A 13,005-nucleotide genomic window follows, 5' to 3' on the forward strand; every position below is an offset into this window, starting at 1 on the left:
TTTGCTGCGAGGGTGGTGGTGCTGCCCTGTGGCTCGCACCCAGAGAGGCTGGTGTGTTGCCGTCCGTCCTTGCAGGTGTCCCAGCCAGGCTTGACCTGGGCTACCCCCTTGAACTTTGAAGTCAGCCCTGCTTTGAGGATTCAGGACTTCAGGCGATGCCTTTACACAAAAGTTGCTCTCTTATTCTCTGCCACCACATTAGGTGCTCCATTGGCTTGGGTGTCATGATGCCTGAAATGCTCCAAACCTGCTAACCTAAGGCTAAATCTCATACTGCACGCCAGTATACGTGAATAAAGTTGACAAGACTCTAAAGGCTTTAAAGTTCAGTAATTACTACAGGCCCAGGACTCAGTGAAAAGCTATGGGGCAGGTTTCTATGCTCTGTATTGCTGAGGAAGTCTGACTAGGTGATCCTCATGGTCCCTTTTATACTTAAAAATCTGGGAAAAATGAATGCTAAAAATGTTACTGTGTCCATGTGTGTGATCTGTTTGCTTTTTAATTGTGGCTTCATAATGTGGCTTCAAAGGAAAATCTGCAGTGTTTTGCTCATGACAGCTTAGCAGAGCCTACAGGAGCTTGCATGTGTGCTGGAAATACCCACTGCACTGTGGAAGTATTTCAGTAGCCTCTTCCCCACAGGAGGACTTCCCAGCTGAGGGCCCAAGGACATTGAATCAGTTGTGGGAGTGCTGAGAACTTCCTTGCAGAGAACAGCTCTCATTCGGGTAGTTGGGCTCCATTCTAGCACATTCAGATAGTTAAGCGCCATCCTAGTAAGCATGGTTTGAACACCCTTTTGCAGAAGACAACTTCAGCCTTTCAGGTCCTGGACCTCACATCTGAGTCCATACACACCAACGAATGCTGCATTTTGGCATTCCAGATGTGCTGGCAAAAGGTTTGGCCTGTACAGTACTGAGACACTTCTGGGACTGAACACAGTCAACTTTAATGTAAAAACGTGTGGTGAGCTCAAATATAATTTTGGAGGCCAAGGAAGAAAGGTTTTTTTGGAGTCATATTTTTAGCCTTCTGCCTGAGATCCGTTTTATGTTGCTGATGGTCTTTATTGCATCTGGCACTGTTTTGACAGACTTGGAGACAGAAGCCTTCTGTTCACCTAGAAAACACGTGGGGCCTGAGCAGCAGTCAGGCTGCACCATCTTGACCCCAAGGCAGAGCTCTTACTTAGCTCTCATTACGCATCTTTCAGGCCTTCTTTTGAGATTTCTCATAAAGTGCTAGGGCTCTCCAGCTGAGGGGAGATATTAGGAACTAATTAGAAATTTCTGAACTGAAATCACCTACTTATTCCATTTTCACTCTTTATCAAACTTCAGTTTCTTTCAGTGTAGCTGTGAAACACATGTGACACTAAAAAACCTCCAAACAACTTCCAAGACAATTTGCCGCTTGAAGTGAAACAGCTATGACCTAAACAATACAGCTGAGATGGAATAGTGTGAATTTGCCATCATTTTCTTTGGCATACTTGACATGTTGCCACTTCTTCAGACATGAAACCTCAGCGTGCAATGGTAGTGTTGCAAGCTTACACCTTGTATGTCTTTCAGGAGAAAAATGTGTCCCGGTTCTCTTAGTGGCAGTGATTTGAATAAGATCAAATCCGTAGGGATCAAAGGAAATAGTATTACTTAAAACCAGGTATAGAGGCTAAAGTACTTGTATTCTCCTCCCCAAACAGGTCTAAGAGATTAGTTTAAAAAAAAAAAAAGAACATGAAAAAGAAAAAAAAAGAAGGAAAGCTCTGATTTCGGTAACTAGAAGCAATTACAACCCCTTTTTGATATGCTGGCAGCGTGACTGAGGAAAGTAGAGATAACACACAGGGAACTTCACCCTTGCCAGTGGATTAAATCCAGTCAAGTTTTACTATTTGAAAATTCTTGCCTTGTGGCTTGTGAGTCCCACTCACTTCAGACTGGGAGTAACTGTGAGTCTATTTTGAAGATTTGGTGTTTTTTCTTTCTTTTTCCTTCTGACCATTCATTGTTTGTGGTGTGCTTGTGGGCTGCTCAAATTCCTGGGGTAGGTAGCACTAGCTGCAATGAATGGAGAAAACGGGCATTGTGAAAATAGTGCAGGGCAATACGTGAATGCCTCCTGCTGTTATTACCAGCATAGACATCACGCAATCCTTCTTTAGCCTCTTTGAGAATCAGAGAGTGTTTTGCAGGAGGGAGTTTTACTGGGCCCATCTTAGGGATGGGATAGCAGTGTCACTGAGGGGAGAAGGCAGGTATGTAGAAAAACTTTGTCAGATTCTAGGTAAGAGTCCAAGGGTCTTTGCTGTTGTTGCTGGATACAACAGCTTTTACTCAGGCAGAGAAGACTGAAAGGGGACCTTATCAATGTATACAAATACCTTAAGGGAAGGCGTCAAAAGGATAGTGCTGAGTGACAAGAGGCAACTGGCACAAAGTGAAGCACAGGAAGCTCCATCTGAACATGACAAAAATCTTCTTGTCTATGAGAGTGACAGTGCACTGGAACAAGTTGCTCAGAGAAGTTATAGAGTCTCCTCTGGAGATGCTCGAAATCCTGTGCAACGTGCTCTGAGTGACCCTGCTTGTGTAGACAGGTTGGATTAGACGGTCTCCGGAGGTCCCTTCCAACCTCAACCTCTGCGATATTCCTGTTTTAACTAACAAACTGCATATAGCTAGACACAGCTTCACCCCTTTGCAACTGCAACAGCCTAGGGCTGCATTTGCTGGGAAGCTAGGATGTTAGATCCTAGAAATGGATGCTACCTGGCATAGGAAAGGACCCCTCTCCTCCCAGGGTGGGTTTCTGTGGTATCCCCTGTGTCCATCAGCACTTTGCATATGCTGTGGCAAGTATCATGCTTTGGCCTAAGCCTTGAAAAGCTTCTTCTTCTGTGGCAATTACATTTGTGCACACTGGGGCAATTTGCCTTTGGACAGTACTGAGCCATTCACTTCAGAGATGACAAGTTCCTGCATCTCCTACTTACTCAGCAAAAGAAGGGAATGCAGCTGGACCCAAATAAACTATTTCTGCTCATCCATTTCTCCCTTATCTGTAGAGTCTGTAGAGGATGAAGTTACCTACAGAGCACTAAAGCAAGCAACAGAAACAGCCGCCGTGCAGATAGAGGCAATCAAAAGGGATTCATGCTTTTTAAAGGGTAATTTGCTTAACTGGGGACATGGGGAACACAAGGTGATTGTATGTAACTGTATTTTTATCGACCTCCCAGCTGTAATTACCAGTCTCACACCCCTTCTGGCTTGTCCCCTGGCTTTAATGAGATCGCCTTAAGAGATGAAGCCGAGATACCACTAAAATAACTGGGAAAAACAATATCTAACTATGGGGTGAGCAAAGATCAAGATCCACTACCACTGGTCAGGCTTGGCTAAGTTCTTCATGTGCTTTTTTCCTCCTCCTGGCTTATTGATACAAACATTTTGCACTGTTGACACTATTTTGCATTTTTCTGAACCCTTTTAAGTAAATCCTTCAAATACTGTTGCAAAAACATTACAATGGGTCATTAATGACTCTTTGAAAATTAAGTCTCTGTCCTTCACCATTGCACATAAATGGTATAACCTTCATTCAAAGTCATGGCAATGTGGGTTGCAGAGGCGAAGAGCAGAAATATCAAGCATTCCAGTCATTTTGAGTGCCTCAGTGTTGTGCTTATACAAAATTCCTAGGCACTTGCTGCTTATGTAGGTGGGAACTTCAGTTGCTCAGCTGGTCAATAGTAAGTTCGAAGTATCCCACCCCGAGAACTTCATAACTTTTTTTTTTTTTCCCTACTGTTTTACTGCAGAGGAATGGGAGGTTTACAATAGTCATACAGGAAGAGATCAAAGGATTCAGCTGAGGGGAGTTTGGTCCCTGCTCTAACTGCTAGACTAAGGGTTTTCAACAACCCTTAGGGGTTCACAAATCCCCAAAGACTGAAGACTGCTTGTAGGGGGACCCTGTGAAGACAAGGAAAGCAAAGCCGTTGACAACAGATTTGTATACACTATTCAAGGATTTCCACTTCTTCAGGAAAAAAAAAAAGACATTTAAAAGTCCGCAAGTCAAAATAATAAAGGTTTACAACTATTATTCTAAACTATTGATCTACACAAAGCTGTAACAGGTATTTGTGACACCTTTTTTTTTTTTTTTAAGCCCATAATGTATCATTCCATTTTTAGTTACGGACACTGTTTTACATTCCTCCTTCTTTGCCAGTTAGTTATCTAGAAGATAAAGCAGCTTTGAAATCCCTAGACTCCCTGGAACCATAGTTTATATCTCTCCAGAGTTTTTTTGTGTGCACTTCATCTTCCAAAACAGATAAACCGAGTACCATGTAGCTTACTCCTTTTCTGTGAATCCTTTGAGAACTAGTGACCCTATGGGAATGTTTGTAAAGTGAATAGGATTAAGCCAAAAATGTCTTAATGTATTTTTCCCTTTTTGTACCTATCTGTATTCCATGGTTGTGAGGTGAATGCATCTAAGTGCATATATAAGTTGGTTAAGAATACAGCTTTCTTTAGATAAATACTTCCACTTGTTTTTTAGCTGGCTGAGATGGCAAGTTGGTGTATTAGTGATAAGTAAAAAAGAGGTGAAGTTATCTAGTTGTTTCTCTAGGCTGAAGAGGAAGAAAGAATAAAGCATATATTGCTTCTGTTAGAAACAGGTAAACTGTATTTGGCCTCCTGCTATGCTAGATACATTTCCAAGCATATACAAAATACTGATTAAAAAATCCTTTAAAAATGCATTAGCATAACATGATTCTTTCAGGGAGAGACACCCCAGAGTGAGGATGTGTCAAAATCTGCCTGCCTGCCCTATGGTGCTCTCTTCAGTTAGAATACACTGCTTCTTTCAGCATGCAGGTGAAATGCCATTTGATGAATGCAAAGGAGCAAGCTTTCACATTTAGAAGTTTATCATTCTCCTCCTTGCCTTGCTCATTTTACCCAGTCCGTTTTGTCCCCAAAGGCAGGAAGGTGTTCCCCATTAGTACCTACTGCAGCACTCTGTGTTCCTGGGTCACACAAATTGTAAGTAAGTCAAGTGTGACCAAAATACAGTGCATGATCCCAAGCTCTGTGAAATCCTGGACCATTGGCTGAATATGACAGAGCCAGAGCAATCCCTAAGACTGCAGGAATGATTGGATAGAGTAATGTAACGAGTGAACATGGGCCAAATCCTCTGCTGATGGAAAGTGGGGAGATGATACTAATTCAAAGGCAGCTCACTCCACTACCTCAGAAGTTGTAGTTCCTCATTTCAGTATTCAGACAGTTTGTAACAGTCTTCGTTTTGGCACTTCCACACTGTCTCAATGCTTCTTTTCACAAGATTAATGTGCTCTGAGTTTGAGAGCACTTTTAACAGAATTGTCTATGCTGTAAAAGAAGCAGTTTATAGGCATCCTTGATGATTTGTATCCTATCTGAACCTTAGATATGTTTAAAGACTGAGGTCAGTACATGGATCAGTGTTTTGCCTACTGAGTAGGTGTAAAGCAAGGATGACAGAAGGTTTTAAGATTTGTCCAGTGCTTCCCAAATGGAGTTGAGTGCGTCAGTCATACCCTGTAATATCTCTGGCCTACAGGAGACCATGCCTCTTTTCCCCACACCTTGCTATAAACACATCCAGTTGGGGTATTAAAACTGGGTGTTCCTGGTAGTAAAAGAGTGTATGGCTGGAACTTGTTGTTCTGAAATAGCCCAAATGTGCTGAGTTTCTAGGTAAGATGCACAAAGTGTCTAATTGGTGCTTGGTGTTGGAGTTCGGAGAGGTCTGCAAATATTCTTCCCAGAATGACAAGGGTGGAATGGATCTTCCAGAGGTGACTGGTTCCGTTCCCGTAGAAATGATTACCTTAATACAATAAAACCCTAACAATGAGTTTGGGAACCTACAGCCTTGAACAGCCGTGTCTTTAATTTCCATTTAAGTCTGCATCCATCAACAGAATATTTGATATTGTTCGCTAGACAACTGAGTTCTGCACAAGATGTTCAGTCTGGCCCTGATTCATCAAAACACTTAAGTGCTTTGCTGAATCAGGGACTTGCTTCTCATTAAATCAGGCACTTTACTCAAGGAAGCAGAGAGCATAGTACAGTCTTACCTCACTGTGTGGGCTCTTTTGGCAATTGCAGCGCACAATAATAGATTATGGATTAGGACCCCCTTCTGAAGGCCCAGACTCTAACTCCAAATCTGCCGCCAAATGCATTTTCAGTGAGTAGTTATTGAACTGGCATGGGGGCACTTGAGCTTTGGGAATCAGCTAGTTGTTGGTTTGGAAAAGCACTGAAATATCTTCTGAAGCTGAGCAATTTTTCTGCCTTATAGAAAAAGAAAAAAAAAAAAGGTTGAAAGTATTGGGTGATGAAATGAAAAAAAGTAAATCACTGTGCAGGTTTCCTTTTGGGATAATCCAGTCCCCATGAAAATTTTTGCAAAAAGTTACAAAACCAGATATTGTAATAAGGCAAGTGCTATGGAGCAGACATTTTAGTAGCACTACTATTTAATTGTTTAAAAAGCAGCATGTGGTAAGAAGAAAAAATAAAAAAGAGGTATCCACCAGCAGGGTTATAACATGTCTCACTCAGAAGGAGAGGTAACCTCCTGATTCAGGAGCCTGGATGTCCCAGAAGCACATCTGGCAGTGCTATCAGGGCAAAGGTGGTATGACATTGCCATCATCCTCTGTCCCTTCCTTCTGCTCCTCTGGCATTCCCCACCTCTCCCATCACTTACACGGGCTCAAGTAGTGTGGACAAACACTGTGAAACAGATTGGAGAATTGATCCCACTTGATTTCCACCGCTCAGACTGCAGCCCATGAACCAGGAGACCGTGGATTTGCCAGTCCTATGCAGCTCCTTATAATGTCCTGGACCTTGTAATGTCCAAGTGCTTCAGAACTGTAAAAGCATCCTGCACACTGGGAATTGCTACAGCAGTGCTTTCGTCTCCCTCCCCACACCGAGGCACAGAGGGAGGGCCTCTGTTAAGATACCCGCAGGCTCCCCCCCCAGTGTCAGCAGGGAAAGGAGCTGAAACTGGATTTGGGCCACAGACTGAGTATGATCTTAATCCTGAGCTCAGAAACTCTCATGGCTTCTGCAGTTTGCATGCAGGGAAATTGCTTGTCTCTCCTTGGCTGAGGTAACCCCAAGCCTAGAAAAGAGCAAGGATTTCAGCTATGCCAGCCTCAGCTGGGCTACTTGATGACTGGAAGGTGCTTTCTCTCACTAGTTCTCTCAAGCTGTGTGGCATGGCAAGAGAAACATGAAGCACATATAAGTGCTTGATGTTTATATGGGGCTATTTCAGGACAGTGTAACTACTGGGAAATATGACAAATAGCAAAGGTTTTCAAACAGACAAGATAGTTTCATAAAATCCTCTCCTGCTTCAAATGGAAAGCCAGCAAAAACAAGCTTCATCAACAATTCATTCCAGTCGTTGTGGTAGGGAAATAAAATAAGAGAACTGCCAGTACAGTGGGTTGCAGTTCATATCATGCGTGCATCGGTATCATTATAGCCTTGAGATGAGCAGTTATCGTTAGCAAGAAATGCACATTCAGCAGCAAAATTATCCTATGCACATAAACTAGCCCTAAGATGTGTTGTGTTCTCACAGAGGTTACTGTGCAGAGCAACCCAAATAGATAGATACGAACAATCAGCATGCTGACCTGCTATGGCTTTTTGTTTAAGTTCATGACTCCTCCTTGTCTGTAACACAATTTTGATTTAGTAGCAATTTCTGGTTGGCCTTTCTTTTCAAAGATTTTCCAACATGCCTGTTTGCACCCCTCACTTCACTTGTTCTGAGGAAGAAGAGATCAACACTCTGTAGTATTGCCCCATAGAAAAGGCAAGGGAATTAATTACAAGAAGAGACCTGATGAGAAAGAGGCAGATAGAGTTCAAATGACACCCATAGTAGATGTGGCTGCTGGCTTTTACAAACAAACAAACAAACAAACAACAACAACAAAAACCAGCATGTAATTTTAAATACTAGCATGTCTATGTTCAGAAACCAAACAAGAAAACCTAAAGAGCACACTTGCCTGGGGGTGACTGAGATCTTGAGAACTGTTCTTCTGTAAAGTGGCAGGAGTATGGCAGCTCTATCAAAGCAAATGGTTAGAAATCCATTCTGTGCATTGCTACAAAAATTCAGCCCTTATCTCCTCCTCTTCATTTCCTCTGTAATGTCCCATTACTTGGGATGTCTAATGTCCACAGAGATAAATACTAGGCCAGAGATTTTTTTCCAGGAAAGTTTCACAAGAATGTATGGGCATTTCGGTTTACACCTTTTCTTAGACAGGAAGGGCAAGATGTATCAGCTTTACCTTCATGATGAAGGAAGCTTGTTAGACCTGACAAGATTAGAGTGAAGACCCTGTAAATGTTGTTCGCATCGTTGTGTACTCTATGTAAAGGCAGAAGGACACACAAGCTCTTGCACTTGAACCAGCTTCAGTATATGCACTGTAAAGGAAGGGCTTGAATGGCCTTGGACGCACAACGTACCCACAGGAGGATGACTGGATGCTGTCATTGTAGCACCACTGTGTGATCAAATTCTTAGTGTAGCTGCAGTCCAAATGCAGACTGGACCAGCAGGAAGTTTATCATCTTTCCAAATGTTCATGCAGAGCAGTGGTGGCTCCAAATCAAGCTGGGTAGGGACCAGAGTTGTTGATACGGGAGAGCAAATCACAAAGTCCTTGCTGAAAGGCAGAGCCAGCCAGCAGCGAGAAGCTCAGGGAAGGGCGTTGCTGCTCCATTTCTTCCGTTGTGTCTTCTTTATCTGGGCTCTGCAGACTGGGCGGATTTGCAGCTGCTCTCTGAGGGGGCCAAAAGGCTGCTCCAGATTATCTGCCCACATGTTCTTCTGACGTGTCCAATCTCTTGGGGTGCTCCAGACACTCAGCTGTGTCAGCAAGGCACCTAGGCAGCCCCTCAGCGCCGCTGAGGAGAAGAGGCAGCAGGTCCTTCCATCCTACATGGCAGCCACCCATCTCCACCCTGGCGTACCCAATGGACTATCACGCAGCCTTCAGACACTTGGACAGTGTTTCTGCTGCCCTAGATAAATCAGTTACACATGGTGGTGGTGGGTTTATGGTTGGACTTGATGATCCTGGAGGTCTTTTCCAACCATAATGATTCTGTGATTGGCTGGAGGTTGTGATAAGTCTCAGGGTACAACAGAATTAGAAAAAAAAAAAAGTGGTGCTAGTTTTAATCGAATTATCAGAAGTCTGCAGTATGAGCTAGACCCCAGCAGCAGCACAGGCTGTGCACACAGGAACATGTTATTGATTGGGAAGATCATGCGGATTTACAATGAGCTGTCTCTCCTGACAGCCCCATGCGATATCTGCTGAGGGGAGCCCCACTGTACATGTGCCATGAGTAACATCAAGGTGTGCAGAGTTATCAGCGCACAGTGTTTCCATTATGGAGGCATGTCGATAACCATTTTGATGTATTGTATTAGTCACTCGTGGTTTTACTCTGCTGCCAAACTACATCTCCAAATATAGCTCCATACTAAGGGCCTCCTCATGCCATTATCTGCATTGTACAGAAGGGAGAGAAAACATGGCACCACAAAAAGAGGCAAAGGTGGGATTTGCATTCTTTTCTATATTCAGCAGAGAGAAACAGGCCTTTCCAAAGAACATAGTGTTCTTCTGATATCGGCTATCAGACCTAGAGCAAATGGAATCACTCTGGGAGTTGCCATGATTCTCCACGAACTTTGGCCTAGTTCAAAGACCTACACATTTTTACATGTAAAAAATAGGGGCAGTGGATTGCATAAATGCCTGAGCTTGTTGTAAAATTAATGACAGAGCTAGGATTTACCCATATTCTGCTTAAGATTCCAGTTCCAGGCTAACCAGAAAGCCAACTCTCTACTTAGGCATGTACCTACTGTTCATCAGGATATAAACTGTTCTTTTTAATGCATTCTGAGACAGGCTGCTGAAAGTTTGTGTTAATGCAACACACACTTGTGGCAGGACTGCAACACTGGGTTCGCAGCGCTTGGCATTACAGTAATTTAGCAGATGTGTAAGTTTTGGATTTTCCCCTGCTAAAAGACAAAAAAAAAAAAAAAAAAGTTCTCTAGTGCTCTGCTGAGTGGGCCTGTTGGGTGCTGTTCTATCACCCTCTTTGCTCTTCCTTGCAGAGGGCTGAAAAAACAGCCTTCCCCGAGGCCGTAGAGTTAACATCTAGCATTCCAAGAAGCAATTACAGTGGAGACTATAGATGCGGGAGCAGTGTTGAGGTTACAGCCTGTCGCAGAAGAAAGCGCTTTGTTCCTCGAATGACATTGCTCTGCACGGTACACAGGTGTCTGCCAAGTACATACCTACCAGCAGCCCTATACCCCACTGTGGTTCTTCATGATTATATAGTGTTTAAATACATTTAGACCTTGGCTTGCCAGCACATAGCTATTGTCTGCATGGGCATGTCCTCCAGAAACAATGAAAGCCCATTATGGCTAGCAATAGACCTGAGCTGGATAACTGAGATCCACCCTTAAGCCTCAAGATGTTCTGATCTAATGCTCAAATCTAGCAGATTCCTCTCTTGCAGATAAAAGGGAAAAAAAAAAAAAAAAAGAGGACCAGACCTAGCTTTTCCAGAGCTGAATTTCTCAGATCTGAGGAGCCAGAGGAATTTATTTTGGTTTGGGAAAGGCTGGGCTCAGTGTGAGAGTTCAGTTCGCTTTCTGAACAGCAGTGTTCAGGAGGGAGGTTCAATGTCCTAGCTTGTTCCACGCCTGAGCTCTAGTTAGATTGAAAGTATTTAATAGAAATAGCTTATATGCGAGTTTAGTAAATACATCAGAAAATTCACTGGCAGGTCTAGAAAAGGTGTGGTTTTTTTTTTTTTTTTTTTTTTTTGTGCCAGCATAGCAATATTGTTAAGGAACACTTTTTCCCACCTCCTCCTCCTTTTTGGGGGAGGAGAGGGCAAAGAATTTGAAATTTCTATAATGGCAAAAATTTTAGAGCAGATGCTGATGAATCAACATGGAAATCTTTTGCCAATAAGTAATCATATTTATTTCATTCATCAAAAGCATCTAAGCCAACGAAATTCTTTTGTGACAGCAAAAGTAGTCTTTCCACAAGGAAGGTTTGCTGGCATGGCTCTTCCTCAATTTTTTAAGAATAAGACCTCACTAAGAGGGAAAAAAAAAAAAAAAGAACACAAATTGCTCATGAGGAAAACAGCCTGAGACTAAGTCTCCAGTCCATCCCCATGGACAGAAAAGAAGGCTTTGCTCCTACATAAACAGTGAGATCTTCCTCTCTGTTATTTATGCCAATGAGTAAGAAGATAGGAACAACAAACACCACCAGACTCATCTTCATTCATTTCTGCATATTATTTTTGCAGCATGCACACACAGCTCTCCAAGGGCCTTGTCAAACTCACCCGACTGCCTCCTCAAGGTATGTTCCAAAGAGCTCAAGTTCGTCACACCCACTCAATCTCTTTTCATGCTTCTCCAGGCAAGGGCATGGACCGCCCATAAAAAAAAAAAAAAAGGCAATTCATTTTCTAGGTATTGTAAAACACATAAAGGAAAGTATTTCCTTGCCCTAAGGGAGTCACAAGCAATGAAGACACAGAAAAATCTGGGGAATAAATGGTTTTCACGCTGAAATAAGAGGGGCCTGGAATAACTCGCAGCAGGACTGGGAGTGGGGCACAGGCTTGTCCCCTTGCTGGCTCAGCTCAGCCTATGCTGTTAAGCCACCCTGGACCTTGTTTGGGCTCTGCATGCCACAGATTCAGCTGTCCTGCTGCTGGGCCTGTGGGCTTCAGATGCTGCACCCAACCTGGAGCTGCTGCTGGACTTCTACCTGCCTGGCTCTCTGTGCAAGGAAGAGCAAGACGTGTACATTGAGCTTGACTTAGTGCCCAGGGCATTGGCCAAAACATGTTATTTCGGTTTACTGACCAGTGGGTCTGCAGTGGGCACAGAGGGAACTGCTTGACATAGTTGATGCTCTACTCCAACTTTTTCAGGTTAAACCTATCATAGAAATGGAACTTCCATGTCTCTCAAAATTTGCAGTTGTATTTTTAATTTTGCTTCACAGCTTGAAGAAATACCCTTCTCCTCCTCCTTCAGTTTTGGGGCAATATTTCCCAGTTTTATCTGTAAACTCAAAACACAGCTGCCTCATAGTCTTTCTGGTGCAAGCTGGGTTTGTTAGGCAAGAAGCTGACATTACCAAATGGGACTGGTACCCTCTTCTTCCAGGGAACAGCAGAGAAGGAAGCAGGAGGTTCTGTAAACCTAATCAACAAGTCCTACAGGAAGTCACAAAAGTCACAAGCACTGAAAGCATAAACAACAGATTGAGAGGTTGATTAATGGGAAGAAGTCTCTTAAGTCTATATTGGCCAATCAAGTTCAGAAAGGAGGTTCATTGTTTTAAGTGTGTATACTATAAATAAGGGAGTTATTTGATGTTCTAAGAGTTTGGAACAGACTGTATTACATGATCTTTCAATAAATCGCTTAAGTATGAGCTAGGTAGGTGGTTCTCTGGGCTATCACATTTCATGAATAGGCTGAGGTTCTTGGGAGAGCTTCTTCCCTGGGAAAAATGGACTGCCATGCTAGCTTTGTGCCTCTCTCATGACAGTATAAACAGGGTCATCAAAAGGCACAATTCTCTTTGGGAAGTGAGGAGGGGAAAAAGAGAGAGAGAGAGAGAAAGAGAGAGAGAGAAAAAAAAAAGACAGAAAGATTGATTGTTTGGGCAAAGGAGGAAAGGAAGTTTGTTCCTTGTTCTTCCAAAGAGGGAACCTGCTTTGCAGTTGTGTTTTGGAAATATTATTTGTCTGCGTTGCCAACACAGATAGCAATATATCAGGAATATGCTGAAGTTTTCCAAAG

Source organism: Tinamus guttatus, unplaced genomic scaffold, assembly GCF_059628265.1.
Source record: "Tinamus guttatus ecotype Peru unplaced genomic scaffold, ASM5962826v1 Tinamus_guttatus_pri_ptg000408l, whole genome shotgun sequence".
In the NCBI taxonomy this organism is placed as follows: Eukaryota; Metazoa; Chordata; class Aves; order Tinamiformes; family Tinamidae; genus Tinamus; species Tinamus guttatus.